The following is a 21,392-nucleotide window of genomic DNA, read 5'->3' on the forward strand; positions in this document are numbered from 1 at the left end:
AACAAGAAGTGACCGAGAAGTGTAACCAATGGCATACCAACCAATGGCGTACCATCACTCCGGGTGATACGCCAGTATGGCGATGATGAATACACGCTTCCAATGTGCGTTGACCGCGATGTCGTCAAACATGGATGTGACCATCATGATGCTGTAAACAGAACATGGATTCATCCGAAAAAATGACGTTTTGCCATTCGTGCACCCAGGTTCGTAGTTGAGTACACCATAGCAGGCGCTCCTGACTGTGATGCAGCGTCAAGGGTAACCGCAGCCACGGCCTCCGAGCTGATAGTCCATGCTGCTGCAAACGTCGTCGAACTGTTCGAGCAGATGGTTGTTGTCTTGCAAACGTCCCCATCTGTTGACTCAGGGATCGAGACTTGGCTGCACGATCCGTTATAGCCATGCGGATAAGATGCCTGTCATTTCCACTGCTAATGATACGAGGCCGTTGGGATCCAGCACGGCGTTCCGTATTAACCTCCTGAACCCACCGATTCCATATTCTGCTAACAGTCATTGGATCGCGAGCATCAATGCCGCGATGCGATAAACTGCAATCGCGATAGGCTACAATCCGATCTTTATCAAAGTCGGAAACGTGATGGTACGCATTTCTCCTCCTTACACGAGGCATCACAACAACGTTTCACCAGGCAACGCCGTTCAACTGCTGTTTGTGTATGAGAAATCGGTTGGAAACTTTCCTCATGTCAGAACGTTGTAGGTGTCGCCAGCGGCGCCTACCTTGTGTGAATGCTCTGTAAACCTAATCATTTGCGTATCACTGCATCTTCTTCCTGTCGGTTAAATTTCGCACATGTAGCAAGTCATCTCCGTGGTGTAGCAATTTTAATGGCCAGTAGTGTATGTAATTTTACGGGTATACGAAGGACGTAATGAACTTCAAAATCAACTTTCTCAAAAACCAAGGCCTGTCGCTACAAAACTGGATAGCCAGGTTCTAAGGGTAAGTGCCTCTGCAACATGTTTGAAGCGCATCAAAATACGTGATTTACAGCATGGAGTGATCCCTTGTCAGTTGTAGAAAAAAAAACTAGTGAATGATGTATGTAGAAATCTACGGAGAGTCGACACTTTTGGTGTGTTAGGTCGCCGTCGCCGCCTGCGACGACGACGCCAGCGGCGAGGTCGCTGAAGGACGGCACGGCAGGAGCAGCAGCCACGGCTGCGCATGCGCCTGGGCGGCGCAGCCTGCAGCGCGTCGTCTCGCTCGAGGTCCGCACGCCTCGGCGGCCAGCTGACCCAGGAGGTAGGCAGGGGCAGCACGGTATGAAATTCATATAGAGACTTCTTGTAACACGCTCCCAGTTCACTGTCACGCCACTTGGAGCGCTGCAAATTTATTTATCCTTCATCACACTTTCTTATGGGCTGATACTTAGTCTTCCATGTTTGTTTTTAGTAAATATGTTACTCGTGTTCTAATTATACTCTACTCGCATCCGTAATATTGGTTGAGATAAATGATTCCAAATTCGTTTTTACTTCATATAAAACAGAAGCTGCTTTCGTTTCATGGAGTTCCGCGGACTTACATGTATTTGTTGTTCCTTACGAATCTGAAGGTGAACGCTCTATTTAAACGCAATGTTAGCATGTTGTTTTTGTTATGGTCTTCAGCCCTGAGACTGGTTTGATGCAGCTCTCCTTGCTACTCTATCCTGTGCAAGCTTCTTCATCTTCCAGTACCTACTGCAACCTACATCCTTCTGAATCTGTTTTGCGTATTCATGTCTTGGTCTCCTTCTACGATTTTTACCCTCCACGCTGACCTCCAATACTAAATTGGTGATCCCTTGATGCCTCAGAGTATGCCCTACCAACCGATCCCTTCTTCTAGTTAAGTTGTGCCACAAATTTCTTTTCTCTCCAATTCTATTCAATACCTCCACATTAGTTACTTGATCTACCCATCTAATCTTCAGCATTCTTCTGTAGCACCACATTTCGAAAGCTTCTATTCTCTTCTTGTCCAAACGATTTATCGTCCACGTTTCACTTCCATACATACATGGCTACACTCCATACAAATACTTTCAGAAACGACTTCCTGACATTTAAATCTATACTCGATGTTAACAAATTTCTCTTCTTCAGAAACACTTTCCTTGCCATTGCCAGTCTACATTTTATATCCTCTCTACTTCGACCATCATCAGTTATTTTGCTCCCCAAATAGCAAAACTCATTTACTACTTTAAGCCTCTCATTTCCTAATCTAATTCCCTCAGCATCATCCGACTTAATTCGACTACATTCCATTATCCTCGTTTTGCTTTTGTTGATGTTCATCTTATATTCTTCTTTCAAAACACTGTCCATTCCGTTCAACTGCTCTTCGAGGTCTTTTGCTGTCTCTGACAGAATTACAATGTCATTGGTGAACCTCAAAGTTCTTATTTCTTCTCCATGGATTTTAATACCTACTCCGAATTTTTCTTTTGATTCCTTTACTGCTTAATATACAGATTGAATAACATCGGGGAAAGGCTACAACCATGTCTCACTCCCTTCCCAACCACTGCTTCCCTTTCATGTCCCTCGCCTCTTATAACTGCCATCTGGTTTCTGTACAAATTGTAAATAGCCTTTCGCTCCCTGTATTTTACCCTTGCCACCTTCAGAATTTGAAAGAGTGTATTCCAGTTAACATTGTCAAAGGCTTTCTCTAAGTCTACAAATGCTAGAAACGTAGGTTTGCCTTTCCTTAATCTATTTTCTAAGGTAAGTAGTAGGGTCAGTATTGCCTCACGTGTTCCAACATTTCTGCGGAATCCAAACTGATCTTCCCCGAGGTCGGCTTCTACCAGTTTTTCCATTCGTCTGTAAGGAATTCGTCTTAGTATTTTGCAGCCGTGGCTTATTAAACTGACAGTTCGGTCATTTTCAGCATATTCTCGTATTCTACGCCGGCCGGTGTGGCCGAGCGGTTCTAGGCGCTACAGTCTGGAGCAGCGCGACCGCTACGGTCGCAATTTCGAGTCCTTCCTCGGGCATGGATGTGTGTGATGTCCTTAGGTTAATTAGATATAAGTAGTTCTGAGTTCTAGGGGACTGATCACCGTAGATGTTAAGTCCCATAGTGCTCAGCGCCATTCGAACCATTCGTATTCTGCGTCATTTTTGGTTCTATCCGTTTTCCGTACTTTCTCGCATTTAATGGAGAACTCCATGTTTGCATGTTTTGTCAGTCTTGATATTAACTTTATTATATCTTGCCAAGGAATGAGTTCGTAATTCTGCTTTGAATGGTGTGGCTTGTTGCTCCCGAGTGCTATGTATTTCACAGTGTCTTGCAGAATACAGATGAAGTCTTGATGACTAAAGCATTCTTCCTTGCAAATGCAGAAAATGCGACAGTAATTACGCAAATGGTTTCAAACGTTATTAACAGGTACTGCAATCAGTACGTACTAATAGAAGTTAATGAAAATTTCGGTGGTCTCCATTCAATGCGAGAGAACAAAAAACGAATGGTAACACAATAACGTAGAATACAAGCAATATACTTCCAGTGCATGTTCAAATGGTTCAAATGGCTCTGAGCACTATGGGACTTAACATCTGAGGTCATCAGTCCCCTAGAACTTAGAACTACTTAAACCTAACTAACCTAAGGACATCACACATACCCATGCCCGAGGCAGGATTCGAACCTGCGACCGTAGCGGTCGCGCGGTTCCAGACTGAAGCGCCTAGAACCGTCCAGTGCATGTAAATCGAGCAGTTCACACACGGATTCATAAGCATTAACAAATATACATGAGTCCATAGTACACCATACGTCGAAACCAGCGTCTTTTTCATAAGAAACAAAAATAAATATGGAATCATTTACCCCACCCAACATTGGAATGAGAGCAAAAACTAAGCAGAATGCGAGCAACATATTTACGCTGCAATTCAAAGAGTGCAATATGCACCAGGACTTAATCAGGAACATAATTTCCACTTGACAACAGCCACGCAGTCGAAATTTGCAATATTGAGTTTTATAAATAATAACACTTTACCATCAGACTACCAGACCCACCCAAAACATAAAATGAAAAATATTATCGTCTACTACTGGTATTTCGTAAAGCAATGACATGGATTTGCGCACCATATTTCTCGTATTCAAAGTTTACTGGCACGTCACGTGGAGCGCGGCTTTCGTTTTGCGCCTTGCACTTCTGCTATTCTGGTGTGCTGCGCGGGGCAACACTCGCTGTGCTGGTTAAGAGCACTTTAATGCTGCAACTTCACTGCTCGTCGGTAGTAATTAATGCTGCTGCTGTTCACAGAGCTAACACAGTCAGACATGGCGCTGCACGAGCGACCTTGAAGCAGCAAGTCGCGGAACAAGTTCCAGGAAATGTGCCGAAGACGGCAGCGGTAAAATCAAACCAGATTGATATCATCCTCCGACGAGGATCGTAGCGAACAGCAGTGGTGCAAGTTAAATGGGCGGTAAGACTCGCAAATGGAGGCCACGACATTGGGACTACAGATTTACTTAAAACATTATACACTTTTAGTAGGCCATTTAGTAGGCCATTAAAACAACGTAATGTGCAAGTATTAAGGTGCACTACTCTGGAAATTCCGAGAACATCGCAAGAGAAGTTTTACGCGTCTATTATGTGGCATATGTACAGGGTGATTATAATTAAACTTTCAAAACGCTGTAGAGATAACACCACTGTTCAAAATGACGCAAATTGCAACGGAATATTATCAAAGATGGAGGGAAAACGTATGGCAGAAGCAAAAAAAAAAATAGTGTAAAAATTTATCAATAGACGGCTCTGTATGTTTCAGAATACGTACATAAAAACACCTGTCATGCGCACGAACCACTGAAGTTGGTATAAACACGCCAGGTACACGGCTTTTCCTCCTTTCGCGTCTGCGACGTTCGCCATCACTGTCTCAATGCAGGATCGCGCTCTGCTTATAAAGCTGTATTACAAGAATAATGACTGTGCACACGTCGCTCTGCGGAAGTTCCGGACACTGAAGGGTTTGAAAAAAGGCGGTGGTCTGATGACTGCCGTGGGTCTGGAGAAAATGATTCGGAAATTCGAAGTCGGCCGGGGTGGCCAAGCGGTTAAAGGCGCTACAGTCTGGAACCGCGCGACCGCTACGGTCGCAGGTTCGAATCCTGCCTCGGGCATGGATGTGTGTGATGTCCTTAGGTTAGTTAGGTTTAAGTCGTTCTAAGTTCTAGGGGACTGATGACCTTAGAAGTTAAGTCCCATAGTGCTCAGAGCCATTTGAACCATTTTGGAAATTCGAAAACACGGGCTGTTCCGGTGTGCAATCTGGTAGAGGGAGGAAACGAATTGATTCGACGTTAGTGGGAGCAGTGGCCACAGCAATGCAGGAAGAGACGAGACGTGGTGTGCAAACGTGTATTGCACATAGGATCGCCCGAACATTCGACATACCCGTGAGCACGGTGCGTAAAATCCTACGAAACATCCTTCTTTGTTGTCCATTCAAAATTACCCATGTGCACGAGTTGCTTCCTGTTGACGTGCCAGCAAAAGAACTTTGCTTCAGAATTTCTTGCTCGCATAGAAGTGGACAATGATTGGTCGTGGAAGATTTTGTGGATCGACGAAGCCCACTTCCATCAGACAGGATATGTCAATACACAGAATTGTCTAATATAGGCAACAGAAAATTCACACGCAAATCAATCAGTACCACTTCATCTTGAAAAGGTTATTGTGTGGTGCGGGTTTACGGCATCATTTATCATAGGGGAATATTTTTTGGAAGTGACAGGTGCTTTCGGTCGTGTTACCTGTACCGTCACTGGTAAGCGTTATGAGAGTCTTTGGAGCAACCACGTCAATCCAGCTCTCCAGCAGCGTGGATGTGTAGATGGGATGATTTTTATGCAAGATGGCGCACCTCCGCACATTGCAAATCCAGTTAAGCAGCTGCCGAGGCTCCATTTCGGAAATGCTACAATTATTAGCCGCCATTTCCCTACAACCTGGCTGTCCCGATCACCTGATCTTAATTCGTGTAACTTCTGGTTGTGGGGCTATCTGAAAGATGTTGTGTTCAGTGTTCCGATTGCAAACTTAGAGGCACGCACTGCGCAACACATCCGTAACGTGACCCCGCGAACACTTCGATCAGTTGTGGAACATGCTGTTTCTCGATTTCAACTTGTTGCAAAAAACGGTGGACAGCATATTGAACATGTTTTGCGCCAGTCACATGGAAACTAATAATCCGATTTGATTATGATTGATGCTTTTTGCGCCGTTTTTGGTCTCAGGACAGTTAAAAACCGATGTGATTGATGATTTTTATGCGGCTTTTGGCCTCAGGACAGTTAAAAACCAATTCTTCCCATCCTATGTGATATGGCCTTGCCGCGGTGGATGGCCTTACGTAACTAACACCCATGCACACTGAGCAGTACAGTTTGTTTAACGTCAAACGTACCCCTTAGGCACTGCTATATGATGCATTTGTCATTTGCAGTCGACCACTATTAAATTATGACGTTTACAGTGCCATCTATTGCTACATTTTGTAACTATTTATTTTTCTTCTGCCATACGTTTTTACCCCTTTTCCGATAATATTCCGTTGCAATTTGACGTCGTTCTGACCAGTGGTGTTATTCCTACAGCGGTTTGAAACTTTAATTTCAATTATAATCACCCTGTATGTGTGCTTAGGTACAGGTGGTCAAGTGATTAGCGTTCGAGCATCGTAAGACGAGCGTGTATGAAGCGATGGTTCGTTTCCCGCTCAAACTTAGGTATTAATGTACTTTTTTTCGCCACTGGTCATATTATTTAATGTTCAAAATGTCGGCGAGGTGTGTTTTGCCTTAGGAACTCTGAACATTCCTTGTAAATGCGGGAAAACTGCATTCATTCGATGTAGTGTATGTCATTCCAATTTACGTTTTCCACGTCTGTACGACAAATACCATCCTGCAACGTGTGACATCGACAGCACATCCAACGAGTAACTGTACATTATTCTTGTGGTCTGCCACATTGTGACTTACTCTATTACTGATTGTGACATTGAGAGCACATCCAACGAGTAGTCTATTACTGATTGTGAATAACATCATTTGCATCATCATCCATCGAGATTTGATTTGGGCTTTTCAAGCCTGTCCCCCGCCCTTGAAAATTCAACTCAAAATAGTAAATTGTCGAATAACATCTGAAATTCACTACAACTTCGTACAAATGCAGTGGTTTAATTTTTCATTATATTACCCCTCAAATGTCATATAAATTAAATTATGTGACCAGTGATGAAAAAAATATAGGTTCAAAAATAAGAGTTGGTGGGATCAGAACTGACACCTCGACCTTATTTTTCTTTAAGGAACCTTTCCGGCACCTAAAGGGAGGGATGGGGCAAAGTGGGCAGGGGTTGCAACCCGAAGCCTGGATACCATGCCCCGTCCCCACCCTCCAGGAACCAAGGAAAGCGTTTATTTTCCTTTTCGTTCTCTTTTATTTTTATTTACTTATTTATTTATTTTGTCATTAATACCACCGACATTATCAGGAAACTAGCGTCACGTGATGAGGAGGGCGTAGCAAGACGTCAGACTAATTGAGACTATCAACGTATAGGTAAGAGCATTCCGATGACCAGTAAATATACCGGTTCTAAGTGTGGAAGAGGCGGGGATCAACTCTTCATGACAGGAACACCACAGCTCTGGAGTGGGTTAAGGAAGACACTGCAGAGGAAATTGGAGAAAAATTTTCTGTATTTTGGAAAACTGTACAATGGCGTTCATTAAGGAACAGCCCAAAGTCAACGATATTTTTCTCGCCATCAGCAAACAAGTAGTGTTCTGCGTGTCCACAAATCCACTTCACAGAGTTCTTCTTCACGTGCGTGAAGTACCCCGCGTCCGGAAAGAGGATCAGCTGAGTAGGTATCTGATGAGGAGTCGTACAGGTAATTAGGGACAACATCTGTCGCACCAAGTACCAGACAACTCTCGCCGATTTGCACACCAGGCGGTGCTCGTCTGTGTCCATAACATCACAGTCGACACAGATCGTGGTGTCTGCGAGGTGAATCCTATGAAGGCGTGACCGGCATACTTGCTTCCATTGACAGTAAGGTACCACGCAGACTGGACGTCAGTGTCAAGGTAAGGAGCGCACACCGATCGCCAAATGGCACGCCAATCGACGTGGGGAAGCTTCCCCACATTCGGTGAACTGTGCTCCTGAAGAAGGAAACCATAGATCGCCTTCATGGATGTCAATTGCGCCGGCAGTATCACAGTGCGGACGTAGCTTAATAAAAGGAAAAAGTGGTGGAAGAAAAAAAGGGCGGCGGGACTTCCGAAAGCTGGATAGGTGCTGAGAGAGAGTGTGGTGCAAGGGCCTCCAGCAATAGGCAGGTAAGGCACGTAGGACTACGGCGCCACAACGTCATGTGAGAGCCAATGAAAAGGGCTACTGCTCTATCAGGTACATGATACAGACCTAAACCGCCCCTGCACCGCGGGAGGGTGAGGGCTTCGTACCTTATCTTGAACAGAACGCCGTGGCAAACAAACAAATCCAATGCCGCTATCATGCGGATGGTGGAATAGGAAGTGTCTGTGCCACGTGGGAGATACGTGATGCCAAATATACGTTTATGTATTTTGTGTGTTGCAAAAGCTCGAGTGCTCGAAAACGTGATCTAAGAGCCCAGCTCGTAGTTGGGAAAGTAGACGTCGCCAGTGAGGGCAATTGTCCGCCGCAGATCATTTGCGAAATCAAATCCGAAGCATCGGAAAGTATTAGCTACACGCAAAGGAGCACCGCTGACCGCAGGAAGTCCCGCCTCTATATCCATGACGCTCGATTCGCGGACTTTAAGGCAGCTACCAGAAGCTTCGCCGTCGCCAGTGACTCCCTGACCTCAGCACCGCTACGAAGAACGATGACGAGATCGTCTGCATATGCAATGCAGCTAAATCCATGGTCACTGAGAGACATCCCAGAGAGGCGTTGACGGAGGCCGCATAGCAACTGAAAGCATACGACGGTGCAGAGAGCGGGCAGCCTTGACGCACTGACTGTCGGATCGAGATGGGAGGAGTAAGACGACCATTGTAGAGTGCACGAGACATAGCTCCATGGAGTAGAATCATTACGATGTCGACGGTAGTATCAGGGTAGACCATACTGCGGAGCACCCCTTCCAGGAAGTCGTGATCGACTAAATCGAACGCCTGGCTGAAGTCAAGAGCTGCCCAAAGTCTAGGCATACGACGAGCGTGAGCAAGAGCGATTATGTACCGATAGAGGCAGAGGGCATTGCGAATGTTATTGGTACCTCCCAAAGAAGTTTGATCGGGGGAATCCAAGTACCGAGCTGTCAGTTTAAGCTATGCAGCCAACGGCTGAGTAAAGATCTTTGTATCGCTGTTGAGTAATGTCAAGGGGCGGTAATCACATATCTGTGAAGTACCCCAAGGCTTGTGGATGGGAATGAGGAAACCTTCGAGGAAACCGTCTGAAATCGCCACGAAAGGTGATATAAGGTCCTGACAAATTTCCGTCCACGCCAGAAGGGAACAAAACATCCTACAAAATTCCAGTGGGAGACCGTCAGAGCCAGGCGACCTCTTTATAGAACCCGCCTGGATGCCGTGAAGTTAGCAGTCAAATCCATCGTCACATCCACGGGAACCGAGCCAAAGAATAGTCTGGAGACCGCCGTAACGTTGGCAGGGCAGTGACGTTGTTCAGAGTACAGCGTAAAATAAGGTGCATGGAGGGCAAAACTGATGTCCTGTTGGGTATCAAAACGCTGCCCATCATCAGCTGTAAGAACATTAATTAATTTTCCTCCGACTGTGGCGTCGTTCCGCTATGACATGATACATAGATGGACGCTCTTGCATTAACCCATCATGTGTGCGCGCCATTACCATAAACCCTTCAAGATGGCGGCCAGAGAGGGACGTGAGCTGTGTCTTGGCACGATTCGCCATCTCCTGGCACTCTGGCGAATCCTGCATCATGGTACATTCCCAGAGAAGGGTGAAGTACAATTCCTGAGTCCGTCGCCGCCACGTCGCAACCTCCCTTCTGTAACCAATCAAGGCCTTGCGGAGAGCAGGCTTTGCACAGAGCACCCACCATGACAGGCAGACTGATAGGCATCAAGGCGTCGACGACAAGCTGCCCACGTGGTCTCGATAAGCTGCTGGAAGTCGGCTGAAGTAAGGTGGATCGTGTTCAGTTTTCATGGTCCACGGCCGCGCCACACGCTTTGGCGGCAGAGATTAATGATGCAGTTACGGAGGTTGGAACTTTAATAGTGGCAACTATTTATTCACAGCTAGTACAAAATAGATATGTGTTTCAAAGTTTTACTGACCTTCAAAGTAATCACCAGCATTGTGTATACCCCGTTGCCAGGCATGTGGACGTCGTAAGATACTCTTAGCAGTCCCAGTTATGTTGACAGTTCGAGCGGCGCGGTCTATTGTCCGACGAAATTGTAGCAGTTCTGAAGCGAACGCCGTGAAGTGTTTCCTTCAATTTAGAAATCGAGTTGAACTCACGAGGGCTTAAGTCAGGGGAGTGCAGTAGGTGGTACAGCACTTAGCAGTCCTATCAGTCAAACAAATCAGTAACAGCTTGCACTGTACGTGTTTGAGCATTGTCCTGCAAAATGATGGTCAGGTCCTGCAGAAAGTGTCATCACTTCTGTCTCTATGCTGTTCATTTTTGGAACAGGACCTACGACCAGCTTACAGGCAGAAGTGATGACACTTTCTGCAGGACAATGCTCAAGCACGTACAGTGCAAGCAGTTACTGATTTGTTTGACTGATGCGGCTGCTAAGTGCTAAACCGCCTACTGCACTCGCCTGACTTAAGCCCTCGTGAGTTCAACTTGATTTCTAAACTGAAGGAAACACTTCACGGCATTCGCTTCGGAACTGCTACAAATTCGTCGGACAATAGACTGCGCCGCTCGAACTGTCAACATAACTGGGACTGCTAAGAGTATCTTACGACTTCCAGATGGCTGGCAACGGGGTATACACAATGCTGGTGATTACTTTGAAGGTCCGTAAACTTTGAAACACATATCTATTTTGTACTAGCTGTGAATAAATAGTTTCCACTATTAAAGTTCCAACCCTCGAATATGTGTCATGCTCAGAGAAGACAGTAACACAGTGGGCCAGACCTCAGCAGCCTGCACCTCACTGACAAAATCACGAGAGATGTAAACACGATCGAGTCGTCTGGGCGCTACAGTCTGGAGCCGAGCGACCGCTACGGTCGCTGGTTCGAATCCTGCCTCGGGCATGGATGTGTGTGATGTCCTTAGGTTAGTTAGGTTTAAGTAGTTCTAAGTTCTAGGCGACTGATGACCTCAGAAGTTAAGTCGCATAGTGCTCAGAGCAAATTGAGTCGTCTGGAAGAATGCCTAGAGAAATGCGTAAACCGCGGATGACCACCATGAACCATTTCCCAAGAATACACTAGGCGGAGATGCTGGAGAATTGTTGCTGGCGCCACGCACGGAGAGTGACGTGGTAGTTGGTCTTTGGGGGCCTGGGTGCAGTTGAAACCACCACCCATGATCAATGCATCGTGCCGACCCAGAAAGAGAGACGTGACCATCTCTGAGAAGAAGGTGGAACGTTCACGGCGGCGACCAGAACCAGATGGCGCATAGGCATTGACGATCCTGACGACAGTAAACGTGAGAGCCATACCTCTCGCATCAGGAAGATAGGCAACTGCAGCAGCGAAGATACCGTCACATTAGAGGATTGCCACCCCACCACCAGTTGGGAAAGTATGAGAGGCATGTGCTGTAAAATCATGGGGAGCACAGAAGGTTGCAACAGGCACCTCGTGAAGGAGAGCTACACCAACGTCCGCGGCATACAGTATGTCGTGGGGTAAAGCCAGTGGTATATGCAAATAGTGTTGACATTGGCCACGGCTATGCGATAGGTCTGGAAAGCTGCCATCGCCAGGAGGAAAGGCGATTCAAACAAGGGGAAACACAGAGGACTCCCTGTTAGGCCCCCACGGAAGGCCATATCACTGTGACAGTGAGGGAGCCGACCCCGCCAACGGGGGTCCATCGTTCTGCAAACTCCAGAATGTCCATCCTCAGCATCGATGTCGTCCACCCAGGAAACAGTCGTGTCACTGGGCCAGTTCATTGGAGCATTGTCAGAGGTACGCCCACAGGTAGCGTCGAATACAGAAAGCGAGGCAACAGCATCAGATGCAGGCGGGGGAAGGTCGGTGGCTCTGAGCACTATGGGACTTAACATCTAAGGTCATCAGTCCCCTAGAACATAGAACTACTTAAACCTAACTAACCTAAGGACATCACACACATCCATGCCCGAGGCAGGATTCGAACCTGCGACCGTAGCGGTCGCGCGGTTCCAGAGTGTAGCGCCTAGAACCGCTCGGCCATATCGGCCGGCGAAAGTCGTTGTCTAGAGGTGGACACTGACTGGAGATGGAGGCAGGGAAGTACGTCGTGTCGTCAGATATCAGGGCGTCAGAGGACAGCGCACTATTAGTAGCAGGTTCGTCATCCTGTGCAGACTTCCGATGGACGCAGTCATCAGAACGGGTATGGCATTGTCTCTTCCGTTTCCTAGGCGACTATTGCTTCCTAACATGCTGTTCCATGTTGGATGGCGGGCGGGGTGCCAGATGGCAGAAAGGCGAAGGTGGGTACAGCTCCATGATCAACAACCATGGGGTCGGTGCCTGCTGACGGTCGTCGTTCATTCGTATTGCCCCCGGCAGGGGACTAAAAGAGACAAGCGAAAGGTCCATCGTGTCGTCAAGAGGAACCGCCACCGGTACCAACTGATTCAGAGGGGGCGTAGCAGGCAGCACCGTCGCAGAAGCTTAAGACAGAGGTAACACAGTGGGCGCTGCAGGAGGAGCGACGTCTCCAATCGGCATCTGAACCAGTCTACGTCGAAGACGTTCAGAACGGACACGGCCTTCCTAGCCACAACCTGAACAGGTGCACGGCTGGCCATCGTTCATGACGACAGCCCTGCAGCCAGCAGTAACCAAGTAGGAAGGCACGTGTTCCCGTAGTTCAATTTTTATCCGGCGGTCACCATTGAGGACACGGTATGTTTCTAACGTCTTCCACGTTTCAACCACGTGGCTGACGACGTTGCCATAAGACTGAAAAGTGGCCACCACGGCGTCCGACGGTACTTCAAACGGGAGTTCGAAAACCCGCAACGTTCGGAGGCCAAAACCAGCGTGGTCAACCACGACAGTCCCCATATGTCCGTCAGAGTATCGGAACTTGTGATCGTTAGCGTGGCAGCGCACAACGTCGGCGCACAGTTCGCATTCGCCAGCTTCATGTAAACAGTAATACTGAGGATCGAAACATGTATTCCGGAAACGTCTTGTGGCGGGAGACGCATTTCATCCTGTATAAAACGTTCGACATCATACGCCTTCGGTCGTTCGTGATTCGATGGGAAAAGTTAATTTAATTGTGACTGGGCAGCAAGAAAACGCCAAGATAGTCAATGAAATCGGACTCAGACAATTCGCTACGTGGAAGTAAACAAACGCGCTCTCGCTCGCAAGCAGCGCAACAGCCAGACGCAAACAAGGCGTGCGCGCCTCACCACAGCCAAAGGCGTACCGACCGTTAAGACCACGACGACTTATGTAGACGTTGCCTTCGCATCAGGTACACAATAGACGCGTAAACCTTCTCTGGGGATTTTCTCGGATTTAACATAGTACACCTTACTACTTTTAGTGGCCTACTAAAGGTGTACAAAGTTTGAAGTAAATCTGTGGTCCCGACGTCGTGGCCTCCCCTTGTCAATTGACTTGTTTCAGCATCGCCGGACCATGCCGGCGTGCAGTGAGGTGGCAGCATTAAGAGGAGTCGATAGTGAAGATCGACGAATATATCGATTTTTGCTTTTAAATTTGTCTGATGGTCATTCAGTTCTGTGCCGCACAGTAAAATATTTACTTTTTGGTCGTTAGGGTGCTAACATTGCTTTATATTGGGTTATAAATATGGTGTAGAAAATCCCCCACTCCCCTTCTGCTTGTTAAGGTATTTCCTGTAAATCTCTGCTTCACAGAGACGAAAATCTCTTGAAACGTCTTTTAAGGCCCCCTATAAACGATCAAACATTTTGTCAGACTCAACTATGCTTGCAAAACATCTGACCCTGTACTGTGCTGTTTGATGTGTTTGTCAAGCATAAATCGTGTTTGACATGTTTGCCAGAAGTTTTGACGTTTGACAAGACGGAGGACGTCATCTGTGATGATATTTCGCCGTATATGTTTAGTGAAAAATCGATTTATTACAATTTATCTCATTATATGGTGAGTTTCCATAATCGTGGAAACTGCGGTCAAGTATAAAAATAAATTTGCACTGACAATTACCAAAATGGTAGAGGTATAGCACCTATCCCAGCCATATATTACTCTTGAAAAGGGAATGAACAAAATCAATATTTTAAGCATGCAGTCATATACAAGCCGAAGTGAAAGAAATAAAAGAAATCGAAGATCTTAGGTTCTTCAACGGACGATGTGGCTATATGTTCCTAAGTTGTGATACTTTAATGAACTGTCTTAGAGGAAGAAGTAGAAGAGAATAAATTTTCGCTTACACGTGTCTTCTTTTACAGTGTGAGGGCAAAGTAACGGTAAAGAAGTTATTGAACGTGTCCCTGTCCATACGCAGAAAGTTGATGCAATCATCAGGTTCTGGATGTATTTCCATTAACAGATTTTCAGTTATATATTTCTCTCTCACTTTAAACCATCCCCTGACTAGCGCCCTCTCGCCTTCTTTTTTTAACACAGTGCCAGAGTCAGTGTTATTGCTTTCGTGATCTTCAGTCCGAAGACTGGTTTGGTGCAGCTCTCCGTGTTACTAAAAATGCCTTATCTGCATTTCTAGCCATTCTACTAGTGCCAAAATACAGCACACGCGAAAAGCTTCTGCTTCAAAGGTAAGGTTAAATTGACAAACTTTCTGGGTACGTGTATGAGCTTCTTTGACACATCCGTGGCTAGATAAGAGTGAACTCTACAGACAAGTTTGCTCCTTGAAGAGGGCCTTAACAAATTTAAAATAATTTCATTATCCGTTCTAAGAAAGTTGATGTAATCATCGGGTTCTGAGGGTAATATTTCCTTTAGTAGATATTAATGGGCAAATCTCTCATTTTAAGTCATTCCCTGGACCAGAGTCTTTTTCTTGTTCTTCTTCTTCGTCTTTAAACACAGTGCCAAAGTCAATGCCAGGAATGGTTTGCTTGCGTTTGTGGCCGTTCTCACTGCTTACGAAGACGGACAGCGTCTGCTTGAAAGTGAGGTTAAACTGACAAATTTTGTTTGAACGTGTACGGGTTTGCTTGAAAAAGCCAAGGCAGTTTTTCCAAACATGTTTGATCGTTTATGGGGGCCTTTATATAATCAGTAATACTGTGAATGTATAATTTTTAGTTACATGTATTTGTTTATTAAACACAGTGTGTAAAATACGTGAAAATACTTGATGAAAAATTTATTGCTTGTGGAACAAGGATTCTGAATAGCTTGATCATGCATACTGACTGAAAAAAGACGAAAATATAGCCTTGAGACATACCTTGCGTTCATTGATTACGAAAAAGTTCCTTGGTAGGGTCAAAAGTTCCCTACTATGGAATGCTACAATTAAATGCAGGCAGTCTATCTATCTTATGGATGCCAAAGAAAAGCTTGTGGCGTGACATACAAGTGATATTACAAACGAAAAATCTCCGAGGGAATTTACATGAACCAAGTAGTAGAGCCTAAGTTTAGAGTTGTAGATTTCTCCTCTACGGTTTTTAATACTTACATAATTAATATCCTGCTTATTAACTTCCTAAAGAGCTACAGTGAGCCGGCCGAAGTGGCCGTGCGGTTAAAGGCGCTGCAGTCTGGAACCGCAAGACCGCTACGGTCGCAGGTTCGAATCCTGCCTCGGGCATGGCTGTTTGTGATGTCCTTAGGTTAGTTAGGTTTAACTAGTTCTAAGTTCTAGGGGACTAATGACCTCAGCAGTGCTCAGAGCCATTTTGAGCTACAGTGCAGTGACCGACAGGAGTCGCTACTTCGATAAAAGCCAAAAGACTGTGTATAATTTCGGAGGGATATTTATATGTTTTGTGAATCGATTTGTGTTTATTTTGAAACTGAGTGACGAAACTGACGCTGCTTCATGAAGAGTAACACGTTGTAAAATGCTGTGAGATTTAAAAACAGGAGTACGAACTGCTACACTAGCTTGCTCAGTCTATAAAGCGAGCTAATGTGTATCAGTATCAAGGAGAACAAACTTTGTCTTCTTTCAACAGTTCCTGATTGCCAATAAAGTGATTCATAGTCATGAGCTAGGAAGCATACTGACAGTCACAATCCGCCATATCTACCACTGTTGTCGAACCTGTAGAACATTATGCAGACATACCTTTACAGAAGTTACCAGTTACTTCTCAGGATGACATATCTCCTTCTTTTTCTTGTGCCTCTTTGCTGCTTTGGCACAGGGTCAGCACAGTTAGTGATGGATTTGGCATTGTTAAATTAAAGTACGACTAGATGCTCTTACTGTCACCACCCTGTTACCCCCTTGTTTGGAATATGTGTATTGCAATTGTTTGCATGTGATGTTACTCAAGTGCTAGTAAATAAAAGTTTTCTAAGAGTGTGCAATCATGTAACTGAGGCAGAACATAGGTACCAGGTCTTCACCTAGGGCAGATCCCAACAAGTCTGAGGTGCTGTCTTTAACTGAGACTGAAACCGATCCAATGGGACTCACTTCACCTGTTTTGGGGAAACCTGTTTTGTCCGGTGTCAGGAGAAGGCAAACGTAAAAGGGTAGAGTCTATTAATCATTGGCAGTTCAAACATACAACGAATGATGGTACTGTGGTGTCACTGCCAGACACCACACTTGCTAGGTGGTAGCTTAAATCGGCCGCGGTCCATTAGTACATGTCGGACCCGCGTGTCGCCACTGTGTGATCGCAGACCGAGCGCCACCACACGGCAGGTCTCGAGAGACGTACGAGAACTCGCCCCAGTTGTACGGCGACGTTGCTAGCGACTATACTGACGAAGCCTTTGCTCTCATTTGCCGAGAGACAGAATAGCCTTCAGCTAAGTTAATGGCTACGACTTAGCAAGGCGCCATTAGCCTTAAATAGCTTGTATATAAAGAGTCACTTGTATCGCCACAATCTCCAGATGTCTCATCAAGAACGATGTATACAAGGATGTATTAAAAGTTAAGTATATTCCAAAGATACGTAGTTTCTTTATCACATTCATTAAGTCTCCTGTTTCAGACCTCACTCCATCCTTCGTGAGTTAGCGCGTGCATCTTGGCCGCCTCTTTCAATTAGTGTGCTTAGTGTTGGCAAGTCTGCCGACACTACAGGTACCTCTTAGGGAAATGGCAGCAAGGGACAGGAAACGACAACAGATGCACTCAGTGTGTATGACTGAGAGCCTCTTTCAACATGTTGAAGAGGCAACAAAGGTGCAACGAACTGCAGATTTTGGTGCACGTTGGAACAAATGATGCCTGTTGTCAGAGTTCTGAGGTCATTCGTGGCTCATTCCAGCAACTGGCAGAGGAGGTTGAGAAGACCAGCCTTGTGCGTGGAGTTTCAAGCAAGCTCACAATTTGCAGCATTGTCCCCAGAACTGATTGTGGCCCTTTGGTTCTGAGTCGAGTGGAAGGACTGATCCAGAGACATCTAAAGTTCTGTGACAAGCTAGGCTGCAAATTCCTGGACTTGTGCCATGTAGCTGAGAAATGTAAATGGGTCAGATGGGCACTGCACATCAGAGGCTGCTACTCGGGTAGCTGACTGTGTGTTGGGTGCACGTAAAGGTTTTTTACATTAGGCAACTCTCCATCCCATCCAGATGACGATATCTGTAGGAAAGACAGAAGTATCAGTGAAAGATCCAAAGAAATCCTCGCACAGGTGAGAGTATTAAAATCCTAGTGGTAGACTGCTGAAGCACTCTCAACAAAGTGCCAGAGTTTGAAGTGCTCATGAAAAGCAATGAAGCTCACATAATACTAGGTACAGAAAGCTGGTTGAAATCTGAAACTGAAAGTTGTGAGGTTTTGGGAGAAAATTTAAGTGTATACTGAAATGATAAGCAAAATGGAAGTCCTGTGTTTGCTGCAGTGGACAAAAACACTCAACTCCACCAACATAAAAATTGAAGCTGCATGTGAGATTGTTTGAGCAAGGCTTAGTATGAGGGGTGGGCATAAAATGCTAATTGGATCCTTCTCTCGTGTACCAGACTCATCTCGTGATGTAACCAAAAACTCTAGAAAAAGCCTCAGTTCACTTCTATGTAAGTTGCCCAATCACACTGTAATCATCAGTGTAGACATTAATCATCCAACAATCCATTGCTGTGATAGTATCACGCAAAACAACAAGGGGTGCAAGCCTCCTCCATGAAAAACACGACCACACCGTAACACCATCGCCTCCGGATTTTACTGTTGGCACTACACACGCTGGCAGATGACATTCACCAAGCATTCACCATACCCACACCCTGTCATCGGATCGCCACATTGTGTACCGTGATTCGTCACTCGACACAACGTTTTTCCACTGTTCAATTGTCCAATGTTTACGCTCCTTACACCAAGCAAGGCGTCGTTTGGCATTTACCGGCGTGATGTGTGGCTTATGAGCAGCCTCTCGGCTATGAAATCCAAGTTTTCTCACCTCCCGTCGAACTGTCATAGTATTGGTAGTTGATCCCAATGCAGTTTGGAATTCCTGTGTGATTGTCTCGATAGATTACTGCCTATTACACATTACGACCCTTTTCAACTGTCTGCGGTCTCTGTCAGTCAACAGACGAGGTCGGCCTGTATGCTTTTGTGCTGTACGTGTCCCTTCACGTTTCCACTTCACTATCACATCGGAAACATTGGACCTAGGGATGCTTAGGAGTGTGGAAATCTCGCGTATAGACGTATGACCACATTCGAAGTCCGTGAGTTCTGCGAAGCGCCCCATTCTCCTCTCTCACGATGTCGAATGACTACTGAGGTCACTGATACGGAGTAACTGGCAGTAGGTGGCAGCACAATGCACCGAATATGAAAAACGTATGTTTTTCGAGGTGTCAGCACACTTTTGATCACATAGTGTATGTGGGAACTGCAGAATAAGGTTTCTTTCACAAATGTCCAACCTGTGTCCATACCGAGATAAGTCCGTGTATCGGCCGTCACACGGAGGACGAAAGTATATTAAAATAAATATCGCAGTCCAGACCTGACCTGGCCGTGCTCGTGGAACGTAAGTGAGCCGAAAGTGTACCAGGCGGAATTTGTTCTGTTTAATTTTTCACGTAACGGACGACGCGACGGTAGAACTGTTTTGTAGACTGTGCAACTGGCAAGAGCCTTTTGTGTACAAAAACTGAATGTGGAAAGGCTAATAGAGGAAATTCGTAAGTTTCCTGTGCTTTACGACCAGTCTCCATAAAGTGTTGTTTTTTGTCAGTTTTGTTTCTACGGTAGTTTGTTTAAAAGCTGACAGAAGGTGTGTGCATCATCTTCAAATGTTCGTAAAGTTTTCTCTCATCATCCATGACATGAGGAAATAATGTTCGAAACTCTCCCTGTAATGGTCTTGTTTTCAAGGCACTGTGGATCTACATATTTCTTCTTTTATTCTCCTTGTGTCTTTTTCTTCTTCCTCTAAAGCAAGTGCAATAAGCCTTACTTCACTATTACGAAAATTAGCGAACATATTTACAACTTTCACGAACAGAAACACAGACCATCCTTTCGTAGTAACTACAAGGAACAACAGAAACGCGAACGAGCCTCAGTTATGTGTGGTTGCTAAAGGAACGGGCCGGAACACAGGCGTAACTCGTCCAACTCTCGGTCCTGACACGGCCCGTACATGGGTGACCAGGGCTTAGGTAGGATTGCAGACCTCCCAGTTCCGATCGGCAGCATTGTTGTCTACTTTGTCACTAAGCTGTGCTGCCGCTGTCTGTGTTTTGTTGTGTTATTTCCATTTTTTTTTTTCGGAAATAAGTGATGATGCGGCACAGGCTATCCCATCACGGGAGGGTTACCATCTGCTCTGGTTCAGAAAAGGAAGCCGATTATCAGCTGTTCGTGGAAGCTCAAAACGATGGTTTGTGACACCTGTAATGCGTATATACAATACGAAACTTCGCATCTGTGTACGACTTAATCTTATGTATATACTCTACGTTGTTAAAAAAAACTGTAGAATCATATTTCCACCTCTCACTACTGCAAATCTTGTATCTTCTCCCCGCCTCCCACCCCACCTTCCCGGCTAGCGTGAGCTAAGTTATGATTCACAAGTTGTATAAAGGTGAAAGCGTGGCAGCCTAAAGAGGACACAGAAGTTTGCTACTACTCACTCTGGCGAATTTATGTAGTATCGGTAACTTTTGCGTATTTTATAGCACAGAGTAGCTACATTCAACATATCATTAAATTTAAACGATTTCAAATTGAAATACATAAAACATGTCTACGATCGCGAACTGCGTGTGCTACGTCTGCTTTTGTTTAGAAGTACGAAGGCGCGGCTAACAGACTGCCGTCTGCTAACTATGGTTGTTAAGCACAGAAACAGCCGTTGGTACCATAGAGTTGGGCGTTCCTCCGCTATACCGAAACATAACACGTATCAGTCACCACACCGTGGCTCTTTAGAAAGTAAGTAAGTAGTACACTGCACGACAAAACAATGAAAGATCGAGAAGGGGAGGAGGAAACAAAATTAAGGGTCACAGGCTGAGAGTATGTGATGTTATTTTAGTGATTACAAAATCAAGTCAAATTTTCGAAGAACTTTGACAATATGGGTCCACGTATCAGTTTGACTTTGCTACCTCTCTAGCCTGGCTGCATGCACAGATTATGTTGGGAAGGTTGTCACAAATCCGTTGTATGTTCTCCTAACTCAAGCTGGCACACAACTGTTGTAACTGGCCCTCGATATCCAGGATACTGGCATTGTGAAAGAGTTGACGTCCGAACTGGTCCTGCACATGCTCTATAGGGGACAGATTTGAGGATCTTGCTGGCCATGGGAGTACCTTAACACCAAACAGACAGTTCATAGAGACATACTGTGCGAAAACAATCATTATCCTGTTGAAAAACGGCGCCACGATACTGTTAAATGAGAGATAACAGATGAGGACACAGGATGCCTGTGACATACTGATGTGTCACTAGTGTTCTCTCAATCACTACCAGCCATAACCTGAACTACTCAGT

General features: G+C 45.5%; 1 protein-coding gene across 2 annotated transcripts in view; it reads left to right on the forward strand.

Moving 5' to 3' along the window:
• The first annotated feature begins 1,206 nt into the window (after positions 1 to 1,206).
• LOC126253191 (uncharacterized) overlaps positions 1,207 to 21,392 on the forward strand; it is a 181,147-nt gene continuing 160,961 nt past the window's right edge. For both annotated transcript variants that reach the window (XM_049954355.1, XM_049954356.1), the window contains exon 1: positions 1,207 to 1,276. The gene's annotated coding sequence lies outside the window, so the exon portion shown is untranslated. The remainder of the gene's footprint in view (positions 1,277 to 21,392) is intronic.

The sequence above is a fragment of the Schistocerca nitens genome, chromosome 4 (genome assembly GCF_023898315.1).
Source record: "Schistocerca nitens isolate TAMUIC-IGC-003100 chromosome 4, iqSchNite1.1, whole genome shotgun sequence".
Classification (NCBI taxonomy): Eukaryota; Metazoa; Arthropoda; class Insecta; order Orthoptera; family Acrididae; genus Schistocerca; species Schistocerca nitens.